The sequence below is a fragment of the Panthera pardus genome, unplaced genomic scaffold (genome assembly GCF_024362965.1).
Source record: "Panthera pardus isolate Hobbes unplaced genomic scaffold, ASM2436296v1 HiC_scaffold_21, whole genome shotgun sequence".
Lineage (NCBI taxonomy): Eukaryota > Metazoa > Chordata > Mammalia > Carnivora > Felidae > Panthera > Panthera pardus.
The window spans coordinates 29,969,657-29,991,398 of NW_026526777.1; the positions used below are offsets into that span (position 1 = coordinate 29,969,657).

Here is a 21,742-nt window from a genome sequence, read left to right on the forward strand (position 1 = left end):
ACGCAGAGTGCAAGTAGTCAGCGTTCAGGCTCATTCCCCACACGATTTGTGGGGTGATTCACTGCTTTTGGTAGCAGACGCAAAGCAAGAAGAGAGGCCCCACTCTTTATTTGCCTGTGAAGGGCTGGGACGTCCGGGTTCACTGGTGTGAAAATCTGTTTTAGAGAAAAAAACATCAAAACAAAGTCCTCATAGCTGTGTACTTTTCTACCTTTGGAGCTAGGATCCAAAGTCCAGTCTCGATAGGACTTACTTGCCTTCCAGAGGGCAGGGGTAGCCGCAGGGGATGGTCCCAGAGCTTTGCACAAACTGGGTCCTCTGTAGAAATAGTAGGAGCTTGGGATACAGAATAACACAACCAGTTTCTTTAGGAGAGGGAGTTCCCTAGGGGTGGAGCCGTGTACCTGGTCAACCTGACTGTATCCTGGACTCCGGTGAATCTGGGTTGACTTTGGACAGGTAAGAGGGGGTTGAGGCAATACTGATGTGAGTATTCTGTCGGCTGTCAAATGTTGGACAAGTACCCTGCTCCCAATTTTTAATGGCTAAATATTTGGAAATAAGCTGTTTATAGTTTTAAAAGTATTTATGTACTGATTTATTTATATAGAGCAGAGGATGGAGCATTGTACATAACACTTTTTTCTTTTGAAATTGATCAAAACAGTAGATCAACATTACCAAAAGCTAAGGGAAAAAAGGGGGGGGGGGAATAATCCATTATCCTACCTTCTGTTTTTTCTGCATGAAAATAGATTTGAGAGCTGTAAGCGTGGTTCAGTAAGTTAAGTGCCTGACTCTTGATTTCAGGTCAGGTCATAATCTCATGGTCATAAGATCAAGCCCCTCGTGGGATTTGTGCTGGGTGTGGAGCCTGCTTAGGATTCCCTCTCCCTCTCTCTCTGCCCCTCCCCTGCTTGCACATGCACTCTCTCTTTCTCTCAAAACAAACAAACAAGATTTGGACATGGTCTCAATCATAATGCACATATAATTTGTATTCTGCTTTTTTGTTTTTTTAAGATTTATGTATTTAGGGGCGCCTGGGTGGCTCAGTTGGTTAAGCATCCGACTTTGGCTCAGGTCATAATCTCGTGGTTTGTGAGTTCAAGCCTGCGTCAGGCTCTCTGCTAACAGCTTAGAGCCTGGAGCCTGCTTCGGATTCTCTCTCTCTCTCTCTCTCTCTGCTCCTCCCTTGCTTGTGCTCTGTCTCTCTCTCTCTCTCTCTCAAAAATAAATAAACATTAAAAAATTTTTTAATTTATGTATTTGTTTTTGAGAGAGAGAGAGAATGTGAGAGAGAGTGAGTGGGGAAGGGGCAGAGAGAAAATACCAAGTAGACTCTGCACTGTTAGTGCAGAGCCAGACATGGGGCTTGATCTCACAGACTGTGAGATCATGACTCAAGCTGAAACCAAGAGTTTAGATGCTTAACGGACCCAGCTGCCCAGGCACTCCTGTGTTCTGCTTTAAAAAAAAATTGTTTTTTAATGTTTTTATTTTTGAGACAGAGAGAGACAGAGCATGAATGGGGGAGGGTCAGAGAGAGAGGGAGACACAGAATCCGAAGCAGGCTCCAGGCTCTGAGCTGTCAGCACAGAGCCCGACGCCAGGCTCGAACCATGAACGTGAGAACATGACCTGAGCCAAAGTCCGACGCCCAACTGACTGAGCCACCCAGGCACCCCTCTTCATAATTCATTTTTAATGTCTGTGTAATATCTCATTAGAAAGATGTACCATAACTAACATTTTCCCTATTATTGGGCATCTAAGTTGATTCACATTTTGTAGTGAACATCTCTTTTGGGGTGGGGGGGGGGGCAGGGATCATTTCTTAAGATCAGTTCCAGCAGTAAGATTACTGTGTCAAAGGGAAGAGACATTTTTATGACTCTTGATACACATTGTTAAACTGTTTTACAAAAGGTTTGACCTTCTTTGCACAACTTAAAGGTGAATCATCAGCCATGATCCAGGGCTTACATTTTGGACAGTTAATTATTATTTCCATATTAGGCAGAGAGACAAGTTCTGTGCACATTTGAACTTCTTCTAATTGCTTTCATTACATAGAGCTGACTTGTCGAGAAAAATGTCCTGGCTGTGAGACATTCCAGACAACAGAGCCATCACTTTTGAAAAGTTTGGACCAATCCCAATTTTGTAATCAGTTCCCAGGGCTGTTCATATTTCTTTTGGCAGAGATGTCTGTCTCTGTGGTCAAATGCAGCTGAATGGTTGAAGTCACAGGGTGAGCTGATCAAGGTGCCTATTTTAGCATTAGGTTGGCAGTCTGTGGCCAGGTGTCTGGGTATTTTGAGAGAAGTCATTTTGAAAAGTAATTTGCAATTCATAACCGTGAATAGTATCAGAAGAGTCATATGCAGGTCCTCTGTGGAAATTCTCCCCCCTCCCCTTCCCTATGCCAATTGGAAGATAATCATTGGGTTTTGGTGGAAACACATGAACTGGAAGGAAGTCAGGATGCTTTAGTCCTGGCCACACATCTCATGGTGCCTGTGCTTTGAGCTGGGTTTCCCCCTCTGACAAGCAAGAATGTTGGAAGCAAGAGTCCCAAAGTCCCTAAAATTTTTTAGGTTCTCTGTCCAGCGGATGACTCCAATTGTATCTTCATTTTTAAAAAAATGTTTATTTTTCGGAGGAAAAGAGAGGGCACATGTGCGAGTGGGGGAGGGGCAGAGAGAGAGGGAGGGAGAGAGAGAACCTCAAGCAGGCTCTGCACATGATTCAGGACTCGGGGCTCAAACTCACACACCGTGAGATCATGACCTGAGCTGAAATCAGAGTCAGATGCTTAACTGACTGAGCCACCCAGGCGCCCCTGTATCTTCATTTTTGTAGCCAAAGATGTAATTTCCCTATTCACTGGTGGTTCTGTCAGACAACAATGGAAAAGAACAGGATGTGAAACGCAAACCAGTGTTTATGTTTTGACATTTCCACTAAAAGGTTTCATGGCATATATAATTAGAACTAATGGCTATAACTATGTTAACTACCTATGGCTTGAAATTACTGAGACCATCCCTGTTCCTCATTAATATGTTAAACATAAAACCAGGAAAAAAAAAATATAGCACCCACTCTTGTCCAGCAGGTTGAGAGGAAGTTGATCCAATCTGTGTAACTGGTCTTGAATTTACTGACCATTACTTTATTTGCTGACTGTAAAAATTCTAGCATAAAAAATAGCATTCTCAGCAGCAACATTTTCAAACATGAAGGCCAACAATATTTTATTTAGCATATTTATTTATTTATTTATTTATTTTTATTTATTTTTTGAGAAAGAGACAGAGTGCAAGCGGGGCAGGAGCAGAGAGAAAGGGAGACACAGAATCCAAAGCAGGCTCCAGGCCCTGAGCTGTCAGCACAGAGCCCAATGTGGGGCTCAAACCCACAAACTGTGAGATCATGACCTGAGCTGAAGTTGGACGCTCAACCGACTGAGACACCCAAGTGCCCATAGCATAGCATTTTTAAAATCTAAAAGCAATTTGATAAAAGAAAAAAAAAAAAAAAAAACCACACAACTTTGGCCATTTAGGGGAAGAATAAAGGATACAGTCACTTTCTGTTAGCTCAACTGAATTATTTTTCACTTAGTCTCTTAATAATAGTAGCTATTCTCATTTTCTCCTATGAAGGCACAGTCAGAAGAGAGATTTAATCATGAAGTTTGCAGTCACTTTAATGTTGTTGCTCTTAGAAAGCTTTTCAGTTGACTATGGAAACTTCATCATGAGAGGCAAGGTGAAGGTCACTCCAGCTGAGTTCAAGCAGTTTACTTAAACTGTCTGCTTCTCTACTAGTAAAATGGGTTGTTGTGTGGATTCAAGCTAATATAGTAAAAGCACCGAGCTACTCTCTTGCACGTGAGGATGCTATATTTAGAGAGGAACCCAATTCTCAACCTCTCCCCAAGGGATAGTTGCAGGAAAGTGCTGGATGTCAGGCCTGAAGGGTTGAGACAGTTTGAAAGTTTGAAAGCAGCTTTTAGCATCATAAAGCCATCCATATTCTTTCATCAAATTCAGCTTTTTTGTTTTTTGTTTTTTTGAATGCCTATGATGAACCAGGTACTAGGGGTACTATTGTGAACAAAACAGAAAGAGGTCCTGCCCTGCTGAGTGGACAGACAATAAGTAAACAAACAGGATTCACCAGATGGAGATAAGTGCTATTAAAAAAAGAAAAAAACAAAACAAAAACAAAAACAAAAACAGAGTATGGAGATAAGATAGAGAGTGATAGGATGGGAGGGATGCTGTTTTGGATAGGGCTTTCAGGTCAAATAATATCAGCCTCTTTCACCAGAAGACATTGGAGCAGTGTTCCTGAAAGAAGTGAGGGTGCTCTGAACTTGTGATATGAATCCTGGGCAGAAGATATCCCAGTCAGAGAGAACAGTATGAGCAAAGGCCCTGAGGCAGCAGCATGTTTGGTATGTTCTACTAAAGAGGCCAGTGTTGTGGCTAGAATGGAGTAAACAAGGAAGAGAATGGGACTAGGGACTGAGACCACAGAGCTGGGTAGGGTGGCTGGATCATATAAAGCCTTGTACATTAAAATAAGCACATTCTTTGGCTTTTATTTTGAGTAAAATGGAAGCTAAGGAGATTTTTAAAAAATATATTTTATTTACTTTTGAGAGAGCACAAGCTGGGGAGGGGCAGAGAGAGAGGGACAGAGGATATAAAGCAGGTTCTGTGAGCCCGATGTGGGGCCTAAACTCATGAACTGCAAGGTCATGACCAGAATCGAAGTCAGGTGGCTCAACCGACTGAGCCACCCAGATGCCCCAGCCATGGAGATTTTTGTGCAGAGAAGTGACATCAAAGGACTGACTTTAAAGGAGATTTTTTAGTGTGATATAGAGTCAGGAAATGGAGGATAGGGTGGATGGGAAGAGGTCACATAGAATTGTGCTTTCCAAAATTGTAGCCACTAGCCATAGGTGGCTATTTTAATGTAAATCAGTTATTTAAAAATACGAATTCATATTCTTTTTTTTAATTTTTTTTTTTTTTTTGAGAGAGAGAGAGAGAGAGTGTGTGCACACATGCAAGCAGGAGAGGAGCATAGAGAAAAAGAGAGAATCCCAAGCAAGCTCCGTGCTGTCAGCACAGAGCCCAAGGCAGGGCTGGATCTCACGAACGGTGAGATCATGACCTGAGCCAAAATCAAGAGTCAGATGCTCAACTGACTAAGCCATACAGGCACCCCACAAATCCATATTTTTAATTGCACTACCCACATTCCAAGTGCTCAATAGCCACATGTAGCTAGTGGTTACTGTATTGGACAGTGAAATAGAAATAGTTTCCATCATCACAGAAAGTTCTGTTGGACAGTGCTGATGGAATCTTAAAGACCTTCATAGAGTCTTTCTTTGGCTTTTACTCCGGGTAGATGGAAAGCCGTTGGAAGATTTTAAGCAAAGGAGGACATGCTCTGAGTTATGATTTTGAAAGATCACTAGGGTTGCCATGTTGAGAATAGACTGTGAGGGGCAAAGCTCAGAGACCATTAATTATCTAGTTGGGAGATGATTGTGTCTTGGCTGGTTGCAGTGGTGATCATGAGAAATGGTTGGATTTTCAATATAGTTTGAAGGCAGAATCGGTAGGCTTTTCTGATAGAATTGATGTGTGATTTGAGAAGAAAGTGATAAAAGTGTTGTGGCTGAAGATGACGGGAGAGAACATAAAGCACAGGTGGAAGGATTGAACACACAGAGGAAGAGTCCCATTCATCATGAACTGGGAGACAGAGCAGGGCTGCGGCTGGAAGAAAGAGGTCTAGAGCGCCCTCATCTGAGTACTAAAAGATGGAGAGGTAAAGGGAGAGATAGGTGTGCCGAAACTGTAAGAATGGTGGAGAAGATTCCAAGTAGTTATTGGAAAGGGCCCATTTGAAGTTGGGGATTATGAAACCATCTACTCTTTTGATTCTCTCCAGCAGAATATGCCTGCTTGTATACAAGCAAGGGGGAAAGAGATGAGTGGGTTCATTCAGGGCTGATGTTTTCCTGGATGGATTTGTGACAAGGATATTATAACATGGAATCAAACTTGATAAAGAGGAGAGTGAAAAAAGCAGAGGGCTGATGAATTGGGAGGAAGTAGAGGGATCAGCACATTTTCTTTGTTTCTTTTTTTATTTCTAAAGTTTATTTATTTTGAGAGAGAGAGAGCACAAATAGGGAAGGAACAGAGAAAGAGAATCCCAAGCAGGTTCTGTACTGTAAACGCAGATCCCGATGTGGGGTTGGAACACATGAACTGTGAGATCATGACCTGAACCCAAACAGAGAGTCGGATGCTTAATCAACTGAGCCACCCAGTGGAGGCACTAATAGTTCTAAGAACAGTTGCAGCTGTAGACCATGCAAGTTAGAAGGAGAGATGCACATCGAGGGGTGCCTGGGAGTCAGCAATTTCTCAGATGGATGTTTCAGGTGACAACAAGTTCCAGCCTTTGGAATCTATGCAGCTGTATCTTCATTCTGGGCTGACTTGCGATGTCCCGGGATTCCACATAATCTGATCTCACTGTGGATCTCATGTAGGCGGGTTTGGAAACCAAAAGCCCAAGAGCATGGCTGTGGGGCCTACCCTGCAGTTCCAGGCCCATAGCAAATAGGCTGTGTAACCATGGACCTTGAGGAAATGAACTTCATGGTCCTTTCCATCTCTCATCTGTGACTGTATGGCCTCATTATAATTACAGTCTTTTTCCAAACACTGACCTTCAAGATGGACCCTGGGGGATTTGCCTATTAAAAATATGCAACTTGGGGTGCCTGGGTGGCTCAGTCGGTTAAGCATCCGACTTTGGCTCAGGTCATGATCTAGTGAGTTCGAGCCCCGCGTCGGGCTCCGTGCTGCCAGCTCAGAGCCTGGAGCCTGCTTCTGATTCTGTGTCTCCTCTCTCTGCCCCTTCCCTGCTCATGCTCTGTCTCTATCAAAAATAAATAAATGTAAAAAAAATATTTTTTTTAGATGCATCTCTATCAAAAATAAATAAATGTAAAAAATAAAAATAAAAAAATAAGCCTGGGTGGCTCAGTCAGTTAAGCAGCCGAGTCTTGATTTTGGCTCAGGTCATGATCTCAGGGTTCATGGGATCGCGCAGGATCTGATAGCACAGAGCTGGCTTGGGATTCTCTCCTTCTCTCTCTGCCCTTACCCTGCTTATGCTCTTTTTCTCTTTCTCAAAATAAATAAACATTAAAAAAATATGCAACTTTGCAACTATTTATCTGCTGCTTCTTGGAATATTAAACTCTTGGAAAGCTGTCTTCTGGGTCACATGACAGAATGTTGGCCATGTGGTCACCTGAGCCTGTGTGACAGGAATTCTATACCAGCTGCATCTGGACCTAGGTGTCCTTCAGGCCCTACTCTCTCCAATGCTCTCCACCTAACAAGCATTTCTCCCTCTTTCTCTGTATCTCTCTCTCTCTTTTTATTTTATTTTATTTTATTTTATTTTATTTTATTTTATTGTATTGTATTGTATTGTATTGTATTGTATTGTATTTTGTGTCGCCTGGTGGCTCAGTCGACCAAATGTCTGACTTTGGCTCAGGTCATGATCTTACGGTTCATGAATTTGAGCCCCACGTAGGGCTTTGCCCTGACAGTGTGGAGCCTGCTTCAGATTCACTCTCTCCCTTTCTCTCTGCCTCTCCCTCTCTTGCTCTCTCTCTGTCTCTCAAAAATAAACAAACATTAAAAAATATATAAATTTATTTTAAGTAATCTCTATGCCCAACATGGAGCCTGAACTCGCCACCCTGAGACAGGGAGTGACATGTTCTACCAGCTAAGCCAGACACCCCGCATTTTTCTCTTTTAATTGTGTTAGTGCCTCATAGGAGAGCTCCTTCAGCAGAAGTGATAGAGGCTGTTGCTCTCAGAATCGAATGCAATATTGTGACCTGTAAATTCCTATGACCATTTCAACATTTTGTTGATATTTATTCAGGAGAGATTCCAGAAGGCAAAACTGCCCCCTCCTTTCCCCTCCTCCTCCTCACCAATCATTCTAACCTCTCTCTCGGGCTGTGAGAGTATTAAGAACAATCTAAGGTAAATTTTTAACACGATGGTCTAGCTTGGGCTTTGTAGGCTTGGCTAAATGAAGTAAGTGGTAGTTTTTAGCCAAAATAACCGCATTGTTTGGACAAGTTTTCTCCTTTGAGTTTTCTAGGGTCATTGGAATGATCTAACTACCTTACCTGCTATTTGAACTGGCTGAGCTCTGGAAGGACAGAAAACAAAAGAAGGGTGTTGAAATGCAAATAGACAGCTCTAAATTCCAGTCCCGGGCTGCCAAAATAGAGCCAAAACTGACAAGGAGGGTCTCCACAGAGGTCTGTGGAAAGCTCTAGAAAAATCTCACAAGATGTATTCCTTTTCGTGAATTGGAGTCCTCCGGTAGGTAAGAAAAACAAAAACAAAATAAAAACAAACAAAGGATTTCATACTTGGAATTTGCTCAGTACCAGTTGAATAGCTAATTGTTTCTTGTTTTCATCCCCCCCACCCCTCCTTTTTTTTTTTTCTGCCTGAATAGATAATCCTTACAAAACATCCATTCATTCTACAAGTGAAAATTTCAGGAATACTCGATACTGACCTTGGCAAGACTAATGGACCGAGACTGAGTGATGGATTTGTGTGTGTTGTGTGGCTGATGTGCGTTTTGGTGTTTTGTATGCTAGTTTAAGAACATTTAAGCAATAGGATAGAAAAGATTTATGACATCTTAATTAATGAATATGATGAAGGCTTCAACTTATAGATGAAATGATAAGATACAACATTATATTTATAGCTTATTTTTGAGCACAAATTTGATTGTGTTTGTTGTTTCAAGAAAGGACCTGCTGATAATTAATGCTAGCTTTTCAATGTGACCACTTTAACTGATATGTAAACAATTATTTTTTTTTTAGGAAAATAAAATAAGGGGGCAATACAGCCTAGTGAAAAGGACACACAATATCAGATTCTTAGTTTTCTATATTAAATTCGGGCTCTTATTTGACTTCTGCTCTGAACTGGCTGTGTGACTTTGAATAAATGATTAAGTTCCTTTTTTTAAAAACATATAAAATTGGAATGAGAAATATGTGATGGTGAAAAAAATATTTGTGAAGGCGTTTTAAAGTCCCAGGAGGAAAGCACAATCAGAAACCACAGTCAGGTTGGCTTTTTCACTGAAAATATCTGATTTTGTCAGTAAACCTACATTTTAGTATATTAGTGTTTTTTTTTAAGCCATTTAATTTCAAGTGCTTACAAAATCTTCAGTGTGTTAATGGAAAGAAACGCCATACACTCCGGATGGCTACATAGCAACTTTACTCGGGTAAAATAATCTCTTAAATCCTTGTATACAGAGTCACTAACTGTTGGCTTTATAAGGTCAGTTTCAGCATACCAGCCCTGTGGCTGTTAGGAGCTGAGTGTGTCCAAGATAGCACTAACTCGAACAAACACAAACAGCAAATCGTTTAAACAGTACCAGTTGATCTGTATGTAACCCGGTCTGAAAAGAGGATTCCTCAAAAAGCTCACCAGCAAAGTTATGTTAGTTTCGGAGATTGTTAGGTGGTACCGTGGAGGTTAGCTATGCCTTATTAAAAAGCAGAGGTTAGAAAATGGAATCTTATATTCAGATACTCAAACAATTTTAAAGGCTACAACTTGCAGGCCAACCTTTATTTCTGACTGCTGACTACTTTTGAAGGAGAAAACTTTGGAAACTGATATTCTGGTTCCCAGGTCCTCAAAGAAGCGAAGTGAAGAAGTAAATTCTGCTGGGGTTAGCAGAAGCCTTGCGGTTTTAGGAACGGAGGATGCCAGGCTCCCTGGGTTCTGAGTTCCAGTTATTGACTCTGTCCGTGAGTCACCCTGACTAGTCACCCACTGTCTTGTGTTTCCTTCTTTAGGGAAGAGCTAAGACTATTGACTTTTTTTTTTTAAGATTTTATTTTTAAGTTATCTCTACACCCAACGTGGCTCGAACTTACAACCCTGAGATCAAGAGTTGCATGACTGCAACTACCTACCAACTGAGCCAGCCAGGGGCCCCAGACTATTGACTTTTTCAGAGGTTGCAAAACACATTATAAAAGGATAGGATGGCACTAAACAAACATGTAATTATGAAATATTAGAGGAGGTACATATTAATAAAGGCAAATGCATTCCTTTTTTTTTTTTTTTTTTTTTTTTTTTTTTTTAAGTAATCTCTATACCAACATGGGGCTTGAACTTACAACCCCAAGATCAAGAGCCACATGCTGTACTGACTGAGCCAGTCAGGCACCACTATAAGGGTAAGTGGAATCTTTTGAAAATTAGAAGTTGATAATCTTTATGTAAGAATAGGGAGTTTGACTTCAAAATACAGTTTTATGTTTGAACATTGTGAATTTGGGTCCTTGTTTGCTCTGTTAATCTATGTTGCTTACTGAAAGGAAACTGTTAACAAGTTGCCTTACTGGAATGGTTAATTGCTTGTCAGGGATCAGATCCCCCCCAGTCCTTCTAGAAACGTGTATTTAAATTTAGTAACCTGACTTTCAAAGAGGGAAACTAATGTTTATTCATTGAGTGGAGGGCACTGAGTATGGGTTTCTGTATGTGTTGTAAACAAACCAAAAGTACAGACTGAATCCTCTAGAGACCAAAAGTACAGAGTGAATCCTCCAGAGACCCTAAAAAAGTTATTTGTTTGTTTGTTTGTTTTGAGGGAAATTGAGGCACCCATTTTTTTCCTCACTTTCCCAGGACCACTATTAAGCACCAGCTTGGGTTTTGAATTCTGTCTTCTTGCTGGACATCAAGTCGAGGCCTCCTTAACACAGCAAACCTTTCAAAAATGGAACCCAATGTTTGTTAGTTTTCTTAATGGTGCCTCTCATAATTAAAAGAAAAAAAAATTATAAATTTGAACTTTCCATCCTTTCAGACTTGTTTAGACCCTCTACCAATCTACCCAGTCCTGAGATCCCTTCAGGCTTTCCATCAGTGTCTAGCATCCCTTTTCTGATTCCAAGTGATGGACTATATTCTCATCACCCCAAATTAACAGCTGTTGTTATTTTTGTCATATCTGTTTCAATTTTTTAATGACATAAAACATTGGAGATAAGGTCAAGTTTCCTTTGAATACTAATTCGACTTCCATTTCTTCCTTCTGTCCTCACCTCATAGAACCCCTGTTTAGTTTGATATGTGCTTTAAAAACATTTTATATATGGGGGCTCCTGGGTGGCTCAGTCAGTTGAGCATCCGACTTTGGCTCAGGTCATGATCTCACAGTTCATGAGTTCAAGCCCCACATCGGGCTCACTGCTGTCAGCACAGAGCCCGCTTCAAATCCTCTGTTCCCTGCTCTCTCTGCCCCACCTCCACTCATGCATGCTCTTTCTTTCTCTCTCAAAAATAAACGTGTAAAAAATATGTATTTTCTATATGTTTATGGCACCCATAATTAATATGTAGTATTGTTTTATGATTTTAAATACATATGAATGGCTCCATGTGTACTTATTTTTCTATGATTTGCTTACTTTCACTGAATGTTTTTTGATATCTATCCATGTATCCATATATACATATATCTATCCATATATATTTATATTTATATTTATATATAAATATACCAGATATAAATTATTTATAATTTCCTGGTATTTCATGGTATGAATAATACTATATTTTATTAATCAGTCCATTAGTGGATATGGGATCTTTTTATATTAAAATTTTATTTTATTTTATTTTATTTTTTTACAGGATAGTTCTTTAATTTGCTTATTTATTCATACACAACACAGACTATTAGGGAGATATGGATTGTTTTACAATGTTAGCGAACATAAACAATGCTTATATTATTTTCACCAGATACAGGTGTTAGTTTTTTAGGCTGGATACCAGCATGTAGAATCACTACATTTTAAATATGCCAAATATCACTTTCAAGAGATATCACCAAATTGATTTTCAACTGTTTGAAACCGTTCCCTAAATACTCTCAACACTTGTTAGACTTGCTTGCTTTAAAATTTATTTAAAAACAATTTTTTTTCTTGTGATAAAGGCTCTTAAGATCTCTTAAGCAACTTTCAAATATGCAATACGGTATGGTTAACTATCGTCACTAAGCTGTACATTACGTCCCTATCGGGCTTCTTAATTTTTGCCAATTTTAGTGGTAACAAATGGTTTTCTCCCCGGTTTTCTAGCTTCCTTCCAGTTCATTATATTTGCAGTCCTTCCCTTAGGACCGATCTGTTCAGAGGTTCTCCGGGCCAGACACTTCAGAGGCTCTCCACTATCTGCTCAATCCAAACCGCGGCGGCCCCAGCCAGACGCTCTGCAAGCAGCCCGCGTAGCCTCCTCTGTACGTGCCTGGCTGCACCAAAATGAGCTACTCACCATTTTCTCAAATGCAGCTCTTGTTTTTCTGCCTCTGCAACTTGATCACACTCTTCTGTGTTACTTTATTGATTCAATAAATATTTAGTGAGTTCTTTAGTTCCTGCCAGGTGCGGAGAATGTAAGGGTGAACCAGAAAGGCAATACCTAGGCGTGCACGGAGCTTACGGTTTCTAGCAGAGGATGGGAGGGGCAGAAAGAAACCAGTAAAAACAAACAAACAAGATCATTTTTCATAGTTGTAAGTACTATAAAGAAAGCGAAATGGAATGTTCATGTGACTTTGTGTGGAGTTGGGTGTGTTGGGCAAGGGGCTGGGGCGGGGAGTCCAGGGTACGTGGGCATATCGGCGTGGGAGCCTTAGAAGGGCAGGTGCTCAGGGAAGGCTTTGCAGAGGAGGTGATACTCCTCCTGAGACGAGCCATATGAAGCTCACTCACAGCCCAGGCATGTTGCTCACCTGGAGCTGCTTCTAGGCAGGGATGGCCCGGGTGCACTGAAGAACAGAGCCGCCTCTGTGGCTGGGTGGTCAGGACTAGGGGAGTGGTTGATGCCAGAGGAGGCACCTTGCTGGTGTTCTCTTCAACTGTAGTTGGTCCTTTAGATATATATTTATTTACTTTTAAAGTAAACTCTACCCCCCACCTGGGGCTGGAACTCACAACCCTAAGATCGAGAGGCTCATGTTCTACCAACTGAGCCAGCCAGGGGCCACTGTAGTTTATCCTTCCTTCCTTTCTTTCTTTGTTCTTCTTTTTTTTTTTAAGTTTACTTATTTACTTATTTTTGAGAGAGAGACAGAGAAAGGGAGCCAGTGTGAGCAGGGGAGGGGCAGAGAGAGAGAGAGGGAGAGAGAGAATCCCAAGAAGGCTCTGTGCTGTCAGCGCAGAGCCCCACACAGGACTTGATCTCACAAACCGAGAGATCATGACCTGAGCTGAAATCAAGAGTCAGACTTAACCGACTGAGTCACCCAGGTGCCCCCTGTAGGTTGTCCTTCAAAGCCATGATCAAATGCTCTTTTTATACCCATGCCTGAGCCTGCCAGCTGAGAGCCATCTTCCTGGACCCCCATGGCACAGTGGAGGTCCCTCTTATGGAACTTTATGTGGCACTTTGGGATCTTGGTGTCTGTTCTTCCCAAGAGCTAATTTGCTTTCATTTTGAAATTTTGTTTCTACCTTGTAGGGGCAATATTTTATTTTACTTTATTTTTTTAGGTTTTATATTTTTAAATAATCTCTATACCCAATGTGGGGCCCAAACTTACAATCCCAAGATGAAGAGTCTCAGGCTCTACTGACTGAGTCAGCCAGGCACCTGGCCAATATTCTTATCTTAGAATGAGGAAAGTAGAGGGAGAAAAGGTACAATGCAGACGAAGCCTGTCCTTTCTGATTGAGTCACTTTGGAAGGGCCTGAGTTTCAGTGAAATAAACTTCCCTTTAGTGTACCTAAGCTAATTTTCACAGTGGCTCATAAAATTAATTTACTTTTCTTTAATAACTGTTAAGACCAGTTGGAGTTCCCAAAGTGACATTTTTATCCCACCTAGGTTTTGGTTTTTTTTTTGTCAGAATATCAGTTATTCATTGCTATTAACAATTAATAATCATTAACAATCTTGGTTTGTTTACTTTTTTTTTTAACCGTAGTAGTTTGTTTGTTTGTTTTCTTTTTAATGTTTATTTATTTTTGAGAGAGAGAGAGAGAGAGAGACAGAGCATGAGCAAGGCAGGAGCAGAGAGAGAAAGACACAGAATCTGAAGCAGGCTCCAGGATGTGAGCTGTCAGCGCAGAACCCAACAAGGGGTTCAAACCCACGAACTGCAAGATCATGACCTGAGCCGAAGTCGGACACTTAACCGACTGAGCCACCCTGGCGCCCCTGTTTACTTTTTTTTTTTTTTTTTTTTAAGTAATCTCATGGGACTCAAACTCATGACCCTGAGATTAAAGATTGCATGCTCCATGCACTGAAACAGCCAGGTTCCCCAACAATCTTGGTTTAGATGCTGTGTCCACGCTGAGCTTCAGCTTTTTATGCGGAAGCGATGGTGTGTTATCTGCAACGGGGACCTTTCTCCAGCTCCACCAGCTGTTGAGGGCAACGTTGTGTGCTCGAGACTGATATGTGTTTCATGTGGTTATATCCCTTTATCTTCAGGATAATCTTTGAGTTGTGAGTTAGATTTATTTTCTAGATGAAAAAAAAAAAAACAGGTTCATAGAGGTCATTTTCTGTTCCCAGGTTACAGAATTAGCAAATAGTGAGCTCACATTTGAATTTGAGGCTTCTGACCACTTCTTTGTGAAGCTGCCATGCTTTAAATAAGAATATAGCAGACACCAACCGCTTGCTATTTCCAGATACAACCTGAACCACTGTGCTCTTAACCACTGTGATGTGCTGTTAATCTCTTCTTCCTTCTTTAAGTCTCATTTTCTCTGAGCATTTATCAGACGGCGAGAGGCAATTCGTGGAGGAGGGAAGAGCATGAACTCTGTCTGGAGCTAGATTGTTTGGGTCAAGGGCTTCTCGAAAAGCTTACTAGCTGTAAGCTAGTAAAATCCCTGTCTTGTTCTTCCCTTGTTACCTAGCAAGTAACTAGGGGCAAGTTACTTAACATCTCTATAGGTTGGTTTCCTTATTTTTAAGGTGAAGATAATAACCATATTACCTCATTGGGTTTTTGTAAGGATTAATGGGATAATGCCCATAAAGGGCTTAGAAGGAGCCTCCTGACCCCTGGAGCTAGCATGGGCCTCCCACAGGCGCTCAACATCTCTGCCCTCTGCCTACTTCCCTCTGAGTGGTCTTCCCACAGTGCGTGGATGGCCTTACTCCCCAGTGACAGTGTCAGCTCTTGGTGGCTTGGTCTGCTTGTTCAAATCGTAGGCTCCAGGGCAGTGCCCGGCATGCAGTTGGTGCTCAGTGTGTATTTGTTGTATGTGTTTCGGATAAACCTGAACTACAGGTTCCATTTTGAACAAAACAATTGCTACTCTGGTTTCCATCAGTATGCCCTATGAATTAGCATTCCCCGAAATTCCATTTCCAGGGCTTCAAATGTGCTCCCAAATGACTCACGAATCTGCTCTTCTGGTTCTGACCATTTTTTAAATCTGTGTCTCCAACTACCTATTGGAAAGAAAATCCTGTAGGCATCCCAAACTCTACATGTTCAAAACCAAACGCACTGCCTTTTCCTTCAGACACAGGTCTTTCTTCTGTGTCCCCAGCCTGGTTCATGACATGTGCCTTCACCCGCCCACTTAGAGACCTTGGAGGCTCCCGTACTCTCCCCTCTTCCCCTCAGCCTGTAGCCAGCCACCTAAGTGGCTGCCCAAAACTTGCCTGTGAGTCACAGACAGAGGTCTGAAGCCAGTTTTCAGCCACCAGACCCCAAAGCTTGCACCCTCAACCTGAGAAATTTGTCCAAAGAAGTCCCTCCTTTAACCTCAGGATCCTTGTGTTAGTTTGGACTGGATATGTCCTGGCATGTCCCACCAGCCTTCCTTGTGTGCTTGTGTACAGCTCCTTCTCCACCCCGTGGCAAGCACTGGCTTTCTAAAATACAAATTCAGGGGCTACCTGGGTGGCTCAGTCGCTGAAGCATCCAACTTTGACTCAGGTCATGGTCTCCCGGTCTGTGGGTTCGAGCCCCGCGTCGGGCTCTGTACTGACAGCTCAGAGCCTGGAGCCTGCTTCAGATTCTGTGTCTCCCTCTCTCTCTGCCCCTCCCCCGCTCACGCTCTGTCTCTTTCTCTCTCTCTCTCTCTCAAAAATGAAAAAAACATTAAAAAATAAAATAAAATACAAATTCTGTCTTGTAACTGCTGCATTAAAACCACTGTTGGCTCCTTGTGCATGTTTTAAAATCTAAACTCCTCACACAGCATACAATCCCTTTCTTTGTCTTTGTGTAGCTTCCCTCCCCACTCCGTGGCCCCTGCCCTCAGCTGCACCTTAGCCTTAAGGTCTCCTGCTAGACCAGGCAGGTTCTGCACATGCTGCTCTGGGCCTAGAACACCCTTTCTCCCCTTTGCTTAGTGAAGTCTTTTTCATCCTTCAACATTTAGCTCGCAAGCCACATCCTCTGTGAAGGCTTTCAAAGAGGGCCCCAGTCAGCCCCTCCCACCAGTGTCCCTCACACGGCCTTCTGCGCCCACGATTTGGGTGAACACATTTCTGAATCAAGAGTGCAGATGTGACAGTTCAGATGGCAAAGACTATGCTCCTGGAGACAATGGGACGGATAATTGAACGCAGTCCAGAAGAACCTCGTGGGAGATCACTCCTTCTTCCTCTCCACCACCCTGTGAGGGGCCAGGAAAGGCCCTTCTCTGGCAGGGAGCTGTTTGTATCTCTTCGTATCTGCCCGGCACCTGGCACGATGCCCACCCCAACCGATGTTGCCAAGTGTCTGAGGATTCTACCAGCCTGAGATTTTTTAAAGAACAGATCCAAATCTCATGTGTAAATTCCTCCAAATAACCAACCAACCCAACCAAGCCAGTAAGAGACATCGTTTACATCTTGGCTTTATCCCTAAAATGATTTGCTTTTCCTAGCCTCCGCTTCCTCGTCTGTGAAACAGGGATAGGAGTAGCTATTTCCAGGGGTTGCTGTGAAGATTAAGGGAGCGAATTGAAGGAAATTAGCAAACACAGGGCCTGGCTCAGGAGTCTTTGTTTCAGGCGCAGAGATATGTGGAGCTCATCACTATAAACAGGAACTGGGAGACAAGGTCATGTCCTGAAATAACTTTTTAAGGTTAGGATTTCATTGGGAATTTTAAAAGTTAAGACAATGAAGAATACCACTGATATTTACTAACAGCGTTAGCATTCGAGGATGCATCCTCCTAAATTTTACAAGAACTCTCTTTTATCCACAAGATTTATAGTCGGGCTGGGGGAGGTGTGGTTCACCATTTGTTTTGCTGCACCTTTGTTTATCTGCTGTCTGATCCCAAACTTAGCCCTGCAAAGGAGTCGGTGGGGTGAGTGTTTTACAGATTGCTGGGCCCCACCCCACACACCTACTGAATCAGAATTGGGGGCAGGAAGGGGACTGTAGATGTACATTTATAAAAACCTCCCCTTGTGGTTTGATCATCTGCAAGTTTGGGGAACCACTAGTATATGTATCGCTAGAAAAGCATAGTGCTCAAAAGTCTCCATTACTCAGCTTCATCGTCTTTGTAATTAAAAAAAAAAAAAAAGAGTTAATTTGCCTTTGTGTGAACTATTAGCTTTCTTAATGCCTGTTTCACCTTCACCGTGGTCTGTTCGTCCTGGAACAGGATGAACTGGAAAGAACCGTTCCAGTTAAACAATAGTAGAAAAAAAGGTGCAAACTTGACCAGCTTCCCTACCACCTTAGCATCAGTGAGGTATTTCCCCCCATGTCCTCCTGGGGCAATTTAAATGCTAATGTGTCAGTACTATAATCTCTTTAGCAATCAGATAGAACTGTTTTTCTGCCAATCTTATTTCTCTTTGTTTTATATTTGTTCATTCATTCGTTCGTTCATTTGTTCATTGTTAGAGAGGCATATGTTTAGCATCTTTGACCTTTCAAACCTCAAGAGAAGAAGAAGAAGAAGAAGAAGAAGAAGAAGAAGAAGAAGAAAAAGAAAATTCCATCCTGGTATCTTCTTTGCAGTACTTGCAGGAGGAGAGGAGGTCATCCACCCTCTAAACCTGAGGTCTGCAATTTGAATGTGCTGAGTCACCTAGTCTGCAGGGTCAAACATTTTGCACCTAGGAAAAGTACCGCAGAAAATAAAACTGTGAGCAGCTAGCTGGTATGTTGTTATTTGGATACGAATAAGAAGACTGGAAGGGAGATCATGCATAGTAACTTGTTACTAACTTTTGAATTTGTTTTCAGAGATTTCTATAGTCTGGTAAATCCTCTTTCTGTCTGGTGATTTGTTGGTGAAATTCTTTAAATATTTCTTCCTGTTCCTGGAAAGTGAAAATGAATATAAATGGTAAAGCAGTTGTCTTACAATGTTTAGAAAAAGGAAAAAAGAAATGGTCTTTGCCATTATTCTGAAGTTTTGCATAACTAAGCTTCTTGAATTAGCTTTCTTTCAAAGAATTAATCATAAAAGCATAACAGTAATGAACTAGATATTGAGAGCTGATGTCTAACTTTAGTCGACCTTTCAGTAAGTCTGTGTTCTTATTTGATCATGTAGTTGAATAGACAGTGAGGAGATGTGACTACAACTGGATTAATAGGGGAAGTGGCAGGAAGCTGCAGTTTCCTGAGAATCGGAAAGAAAGTTTACAGAACGCTTGCTGGGAATGTGGATTATAGATAAAGATAAAATTCGTAACCATTTGTATTTAGAGTGGCTATTTTATTTCTATGATATGAAAGTGGTTCCCTTTAAGGTAAGCATTCGGAACTCGATGACAACATTCCTTCAACAAGGAAGTCAGAAATTTCTGTTTACTAGTATTAACAAATAAGGTCATTTCACGAGATGGATGTTGACTATAGAAACAGTTAAGATGACTGTCTTCCAGAGCGTGTTGAGTCTTGGGTGGGGAGCAGCGGCTTGATCACTTCATGGATGGAGCAGTGGGCACCGACATCTCCCAGCCAGCACCTGTGGAATAACAACAAAATAAGTACTGTCCCCCGAGTGCTCACTCGCTCTGTGCAGCGACAGTGCTAAGTACCTCGTTGCACTCTCTCTGAACATCCTTACAGTCTCCATAAAGGAAGAGCTTTTGTTTTTAATAGCTTAAAGCTGAGTATACTAAAACTTAGAGGCTAAATCATTCACATAGCGCTTCTAGACAGTGGCAGAGTGAGAATCTGAGCCCAGGAGAATGATTCTAGCCCTGGTGTCACTGTGGAGAGTGCCTCTTAGCTCATAAAAATGACTACTCACCGACAAGGAATGTTAAATATGGAAAGAACATCATCAGTTGGTTGGAGTTCTTGTTTTCTCTTGGAGAACAATTAAGGAGGGGTGGGGACGGGAGAAAGAGAAGAAAGGGCCGGAAGACTGCAAATAGCCACCCAGGAGCCCAGCGGGATGCAGAGCAAGATTCTAACTTAGCACACCTTCTTGCTCAAAGCAATTCTGTCATTAGCACCTATAGATGAAAACGTGGAATGTATTACACATGTGTTTTGTTTGTTTCAAGCTTAGATTGATGGACATAACTCAATAACTTGGCATTAAAAGAACAAAAAAAGAAACCCCTAAGCTGACTGCCTTTCATTTGACTCTCCAGAACCGGAAGCAGGCTAACATTCTACAGGTAGAGGGGCAGGGCAAGGACATGAGCATCTAGCATTCAGCAGAGTGGTCTGAAGAAAGGGTGCAGTGTAGGCATCAGGCCGACATGGCTCTGCGTCTCTGTTGTTTATAAGCCTGGTGATCTGGGTCAAGTGACTTGATCCCTATGAAATCAGGATGGTTCCTTTTCTTCACAAGACCTAGCGTGGGACCAGAGGAGAGACTCAGCAAAGTGAATTTTTAATTTTCACTTCCTCAGAGGCCCAGGTAAGACTAGTTCTGGCATAGAGCAACCTGGGAAACCACATAGAGAATAGAAATGCTCTGGGTTCAGGTGGCTATGTCTGAGCCCCAGCTCGGGTCAGGGGAGTTCTCATGGAGAAGATGAGATATAAGCAAAGATTTGAAGTTGCTGAGGGAGTTGGTCATGTGGGGATCTTGGTGGAAGGTCCTCAGGCAGAGAAAATAGCTAAGGCAAATAAAAAATTGCCTACTGGCCAGATTTAGGAATAAAAAGGAAGGCAGTGTGCCGGGAACAGAGCTTGTGGGGGGAAGTAATAGAAAGTGAGGTTAGAGAAGTAAAGGAGTTGGACTGTTAAGCATTATCTTAATGATTGAGGGGGTACCTGGGTGGCTCAGTCAGTTAAACATCTGACTCTTGATTTTGGCTCAGGTCATGATCTCACAGTTTGTGAGATTGGGCCCTATGTCAGGCTCTGTGCCGACAGTGTGCAGCCTGCTTGGGATTCTCTCTCCCTCTCTCTCTGCCCCTCCCCTGCTCTCGCTTTCACTTGCTCTCAAAATAAATAAATAAACATTAAGGGGGAAAAAAAAGGACTTTGAGTTTTATAATGAAAGAAATGTGAAGAAATATGGAGCCATTGCTAGGTTTTGAGCAGAGGCGGACATGATGAGACTGAGGTTTTGAAAAGGTCATTCCAATTGCTATACTGAGAATAGACTTGCAGAGGCAAGTTTGAAGCAGGGAGACTACTAATCCAGACAAGAGAGGATAATGGCTCTGACCAGGGTTCATGACAGTACAGGGGATAAGAAGTGATCAGATTCTGGACATATTTTGAAGGTACAACCAGTAGGACTTATCATGGGTTAGATATGAAATATTTTTGGCATGAGCAGTAGGAAGGCTGGAATTTGCCAGCAACATTTGGGGGGCAACATGCAGATAGATGAAGCAGACTTGCGGGTAAGACTAAGACTTCACATTTGTCCGTGTTGAGATGTCCACTGGATATCCAAGTGGAGGTCAATAAGTGGAAAGAGAGGTCTGATCTGGTGACATATTTGGAAATGATCAGCATATAAATATTTAAAGACTGGTGACTTAGGGAGATCATAAAGGGACCATTGATAGAGAAGAGGAGGGGTCCAAGGACTGAGCTTTAGGGCACTCCAACACTGAGAGTTCTGGAAGAAGAAGAGTGATCAGCAAAGGAGACTTGAGACAAAACAACCAGGGAGGCTGTTGGGAAGGTGCCATTCACAAGGCAGATGGTAAAGAAAGAATTCTAGCTGAGAGGAAGGCTGAAAGCAAAGACTCAGGGCTGTGAAAAGCTGATTTGGGAGAGAGGAGGAGGAGAGCAAGTGGTATGGTATGGGGAGCTTGTGGGGGAAACGTTGGGGAGAGACAGGAGATGAGGCTGGAAAAGGGGCTTTCCCAATTTGAAATGGCTTTGGATTCTCAACTTAAGACATCGGTGGTTTATTTCATGATGTTGGCCACTAGGATCCATTGAGGTCTTACTCGAATTTATCATGTGTCACACACTGTACTAAGCATATTATACACATTTCATCATTTCATCTTTATACCTACCCTTTAAGAAAGATAGTATTATTATCCTCTGTACATGAAGAAACTGGCTCAGAGAGGTCAAAGATTTCACCCAAGGTTACCCCTCGAATGACCGCCTTCAATCAGGTAGCCCCTTTCCAGAGTCCATCCTTTTAACTACTAACCTA

General features: G+C 42.1%; 1 long non-coding RNA gene across 1 annotated transcript in view; it reads left to right on the top strand.

Moving 5' to 3' along the window:
• Positions 1-285: 285 nt before the first annotated feature.
• The window catches only part of LOC109255976 (uncharacterized), a 32,948-nt gene continuing 11,491 nt past the window's right edge, over positions 286-21,742 (top strand). The window contains exons 1-2 of the long non-coding RNA XR_002075454.2: positions 286-459; positions 10,286-10,378. This is a non-coding gene — a long non-coding RNA (uncharacterized LOC109255976). The remainder of the gene's footprint in view (positions 460-10,285; positions 10,379-21,742) is intronic.